The following is a 6,013-nucleotide window of genomic DNA, read 5'->3' on the forward strand; positions in this document are numbered from 1 at the left end:
TTGTGTTTTTCTTTTATTTTTGTTATTGAGAATATTTCCACAGTCCTCATCAATAATGACAATCCAATGATTTATGACTCTCCTAAAATACAAAGCGGTTGATATTTTCACCAGAAATGTAAAAAATAAGAAATCTGAAGTCGAGGCTAATGTTCCTGTTGTAATCCGTAAACAGAGCACAGATGTACTACCGTGTGAACTGCATCTCGTTATTATCTGGGTTTGGGGAGGCTGAAATTTTACCTCAAGATGGGGTCGAGATGGGGATACCATTCTTAAATGTATGTACAATAACTACTATGCTATCTGTTTTACAAACATAGTTGGTAAAATATTTGATTTGATTCTGCGAGGATTACAATAAGGATGTGGCTCTAAACTAATGCGTTTTTCGCCAAAGCCTTGGTTCCATTAACGAAATTTAAAAAAAATAACGTGCTTTCAGCAAAGCACAGTCATCTTTTTCATTGATTTTGCTGCTGGCTGCATCTTCGCCGATGGCACCTCTGGTATTTTTTCATCAGCAGATAGCGTTCCAGTTATCTCCAGTTAAATTGTAAAACCTACTTCTAACTAACGAAAAAAGCAGCAAAATCGCACCCTACAATGTAAAGATCCTTAAATGTCAGGAAGCTTTCTACTTTAAAAGTTCCTATGTGCATTTCATTTAAACATTTCAGTAGTAAAACATGCTCCTGTTCAATAACATCCCATCTTCATTCAAATTCTGCATGAGTATGTGCAGTATAGAGTCGAAACTGCAGAAGACACATTTAACAACCAGTGCTGCCTCTAAAAATAGGTAGTCAGTCATCTTTTTCTATACAAATAATTGAAAAATTTAAAAGTAATGGATATAATAGTCTAGGTAATGTAGATAACGATATCCTAAGGATGCGTCAGGATAAGGAAGACGATATAATTAAAACAAATGCGAGTAATTTACCCATATGGGTAGAATTTACCCATATGGGTTAAAAAAATAACTTACAAGATTCTGAAATTATAGGTAAATTATATCCAGCTTTGCCTCGCTACGGTATTAGAGATAGAACTCATGTTAATAGAAATAATAGAACATCAGTTATTTCATGTGGGGATTTTTTTTAGTAAAATTAAATATATTATTATTAATCAAATTTATGAGTCGTTCAATTATATAAGAAAATTGCTTAATCAAACAAAAAAGAAAGTTTTGAAGGAAATAGCATCTAAAATATTATTACAACCGGATACGATATATAAGAAGGACTGTTTTATTCAATGGTATGACTATATTCTGGATATAATCGACACTAAATTATATAAGCCACCAGTGAACGATATAAAAAAAAAACCCTAAAAATGTGTGTGTAGTTTTGTATGAAAATAAAGGTTTTGATGATGTAAATTTACCTAAAATATTTAATAAACAAAAAACTATGCAATTACTACCAAATGAGTTACAGACAAAAGATCAAAAACCAATAGTTACATATAAACTAGGGCCAACAATATGCAATAAGATTTTCAATTATAAAAAAACGGTAGAACATATAAATATAAATGATAATAATATAAATATTCCAGAATGTGAATGTAATTCCTCTCCTTTCTGTAATAATGAGATAAAACATGTAATTACAGGAGATTTAAAGATAGTAAATAATCCTAAATTAAGAAAACTACTTAGTAAGGGTCCGAATTATAGAGAACCTAAATCCCTAAATTATACTAAATGTGTTAAAGAAGTAACTAAAGCACTAGAAGGTTTTATTATGTCTATGGTAAAGAAATATAAATTAGCACAGCCTACGTTTGATGCATGGAAAAATAGTATACTTGAATGCGTAAATTAAAAGGTTAAACATATAAAACAATTTAAACACCCTAGAAAAACTAATCCTCTTTTAAAAACTTCAGAAATACGGGAGGAACTTAAAATACTTCAAGAAAGGTTTGTAATAGTTCCGATTGATAAAGCGGCAAACAATATAGCTTTTATATGTAAAAAATATTATATACAACGTTTATTGATAGAAGTAGGACTTATAGGAAACGTTTCGGATACTTATAAAGTAAGTAATAGTAATTTAGATAGCATTATTTTGAATAATAGTATTATTAGTGAAAAAGTAGGATTAAAGTTAGAAGACAAACACAAAAATCTTTCATGTATGTATTGGATACCTAAAATGCATAGAAATCCAGTTGGTGCTAGATTTATTGTAGGTTCAAAGACGTGCATCACTAAACCTTTAAGTAAAGCTATATCTTAAATATTTAAATTAATTATAAATCAAATAAATAATTTTCACCTGAAAAGTAAATTCTATAGTAATATAAATCTATTTTGGGTAGTAAATAATTCCCAACCAGTGAAAGAAAAATTAGATAAAATAAATTACAGAATAAAAGCAAAATCTATAGCTACTTATGATTTTAGTACGCTATATACTAAAATTCCGCACGAAAAACTTATAAAAGAATTAAATGATACTGTAGATTTGGCTTTTCAAGGTGGCAAAGGTAAATATATAGACTTTTCAAACTCTAAAGCTTTCTGGTGTGAAAATAAAAATATCAAAATTAGTGTTTCTAAAGGTATTTTAAAAATACTTGTAAGTCATCTTATTAAAGAATGCTATTTTCAAATATGAAATAAAATATTACTCCAAACGATAGGTATTTCAATGGGATTCGATCCTGCACCATTTTGGGCAAATTTGTATTTACATAGACTCGAGTATATATATATATATATATATATATATATATATATATATATATATATATATATATATATATATATATATATATATATATTAAGTAATATTTAAAAAAAAATTTTAAAAAAAATAATCTATTTTTACTAACTCATTAGTAAAAATAGATTTTTTTTAATAAATTAAGTTAAACCAATTACCGCCCTTAGACTCGTAAATCAAATAATAAATAAAGCCATGACAATTATCTCCCCTTAAAAACTTGCAAAATAAATACTCTCTCTCTATAGATATTAACTGTAGCGTCTTTAAATAAAAATACGCTAACGGAAACAATTTACTGCACGAGCGTCGCCCTTTTAAAATTCATCATTCAATAAAAAAAAGCTATAGCAAACATCTAAATGACTACTTTAAATACAGTTCCTGATTTCAAAAAAAGAAAAACCAAAAGGTAATTATATATCTATATATTTTTAAATCAAATTTATTATGTAAATTCAAAAAAATATATATTTTTTCTACTCATTTCTATCTCTAACCTATACCAATTTTCTTATTAATTTTCTTATAAATTTTAAATCCAAACCTTTTACTTCAATTTTTCAGATTCATCTGCCTTACTTTTAATGCTAGGTTTATTTTTGGTGTCTTTTCAATTCAATAGAAATCCTCCTAAATTTGCTGATGAGGAGACCGTGCTTACCAAAAAAACTATGTATAATTGTTCTACGTGACTTCATGTATACCACAAATAAAAAGCACGGATTTCCGAAACGATCGTACAGATAATTGACTTTGTTGTTGTTCCTTCTTATGAAACTGATTTTTAATTTAATTAAATTTTGATTTTTAAATTTTAAAATTTTTTAAAATTTTTAAATTATAAATCACATTACTTAATATTGAATTAGCTCTAGGACATTTAACTATCGAGCTTATTATATATCTAAATTACAACGAGCATTTCCTGTATTTTAATTAAACTAGTAATTTCACTATTACATTAAAATACACTTAGCTCTTTAGACTATTATTCTAATCTCCTTTATATATATATATATATATATATATATATATATATATATATATATATATATATATATGTCATCACTATTAAAAACAGATATATCTAAAACATATAACTTTCATGGGTGTAGGAGATTTATAGATGACCTTATATGTATAAACGATAATGATGAATTCGAAAAAATAAACATCTTATATATCCAAACGAATTAAAATTGAATCGTGAACATAGAGGACAACAGGCTACATTTCTGGATTTAGATATGAAAATTGAGGATGGGATTTTTCTTTATAAAATATTTGATAAAAGAAACGCTTTCCCCTTTAAAATAGTACGTATGCCCCATAAAGATAGCACCTGCCCTGTTTTTATGTTTTATGGAACCATTATGTCAGAGTTTTTTGAGAATAGCTCGCGTTACTTTAAAACCAACAGACTTTATACCACCAATTTCTAGTTTAGTAATAAGGATGATAAAACAAGGTGGGAGTAAAAATAAAATATTTAAACAGTTAAATAAAGCATTTGTTCTGTATCCTGATGCTTTTGAATCGTTTAAGATAAACCAGACTATATTAATAAAGGAAATCTAAAACTATATTAGCAATGTATAAAATGTATTTATAATTACATATAATAAATTTATATTTAAAAAAAATGTATATATGTAAAAATATTTTTAACCTTTATATATATAATTTTAAATAAGAATGTAAATATACTAAATACTAATCATAGTGGGGGTGATAAGTAGTTAAATGGATTGATCCTAATCTTATAAATAAAAGACTGATAAATTAAAAAATAAAAAATGTATCCATTTTAAATGTGGAAATTGATGAATCGCACAAGTAATTCATTTTTATAGTATGAAAAGGTTAGTAATTGCAATTAAGAATAGGAAATTAGATCAAATGTTTGTAACATGTCTTCTTCCTAAGATTAAGGGTGGTGGTGTTTGATCAACACTGCTGGGGAGCCAGGATGTAATATACTGTTTTGTTTTTAAATCCCCAAAACAGTGTTTCATGGTAAACAACTGATGATCCCTTGAAAAATAAATTATTGGTATTATAGTAAATTCAAAAGCGAGTTGATGCAGTGATTGCAGGTGATTAAATGACTTACTGATTAGATGATTTTCTAACGAATGATAAAAAATATTTTTTTGTATAGTTTTAAAGGTTAAAAACTTCAAAGACTATATATATATATATATATATATATATATATATATATATATATATATATATATATATATATATATATAAGGCAATTGGTGTGTATCTGTGAATTTATTCGCTATAGATTACTTTTTAAAATCACACAAATGTACTTTATGTATATGGAAGTGTTCTTAGATAGATTTGAAATTGGAACGCCTCCGAGGAGTATGGATAATCAAAAAAGCTCATTAAAGAAGAAACAGTTTGATTTCGACCAAACTTATCATCCTTATAAAACCTAGCACCACAAATGCATTAGAGAAGTAGTCATCGCACAAGCAGAAAAGCCTGGCATATAAAATCAAAAGTATGTTCTTCAATAAAACAAGAGTGCGTTTGAAAAGAATGTTTCTGTTTAGAACCCCAATTGAATTATGACACTTGACTACATCTCATTTCACAAAATATTATTTTTTCAGAGATCAACTGTTACAGAATTTGTCAAGAGGCTACTATTTAGAACCAATTTAAATGCGTTTATTCGTAATGGAACCATTCCAGTATCTTTCAATATTCGAAATAATTACTGCTTCAATCTATATATCTATAAAAGTAAACGTGTCTGTCTGTCTGTCTGTCTGTCTGTCTGTCTGTGTACATTTCCCTACGCAATAACTTTGTCAACTTTCAGTCTACAGACTCGAAATTTGATATACAGGGTACTGGGAATTGGGAAAATCGATGTGATCGGTTTTCAGCCAGACATTTGGCTCTTAAGGGGCCAAAGTTCAACGATTTGACCTTTCAGAACTCTACCAAACTCCTCCGACAATTTTGGGTCTAAACACTTGAAATTTTAGGTATAGGTTCCTTGGACATTGATCTAACTTAATAACTTTATTTGAGCGCAAAACAATAAATGTTAAGGGGTCATCATAGGGGTCCAAGTTAAAAAAATTAACTGTTTTTTTTTTTTTTTTTTTTTTTTTTTTGTTTTTGCTCAGCATACACCTTTAAACACCCGGGCAACACCGGGTCGAAATGCTAGTCTTCTATATTTTGAGAAACGTTAATGCTCAGATTTTATTCAAAGTTTCTTCAAGTTCTTTTTA

This window comes from Euprymna scolopes, chromosome 45 (assembly GCF_053919585.1).
Source record: "Euprymna scolopes isolate OS-2025 chromosome 45, ASM5391958v1, whole genome shotgun sequence".
Lineage (NCBI taxonomy): Eukaryota > Metazoa > Mollusca > Cephalopoda > Sepiida > Sepiolidae > Euprymna > Euprymna scolopes.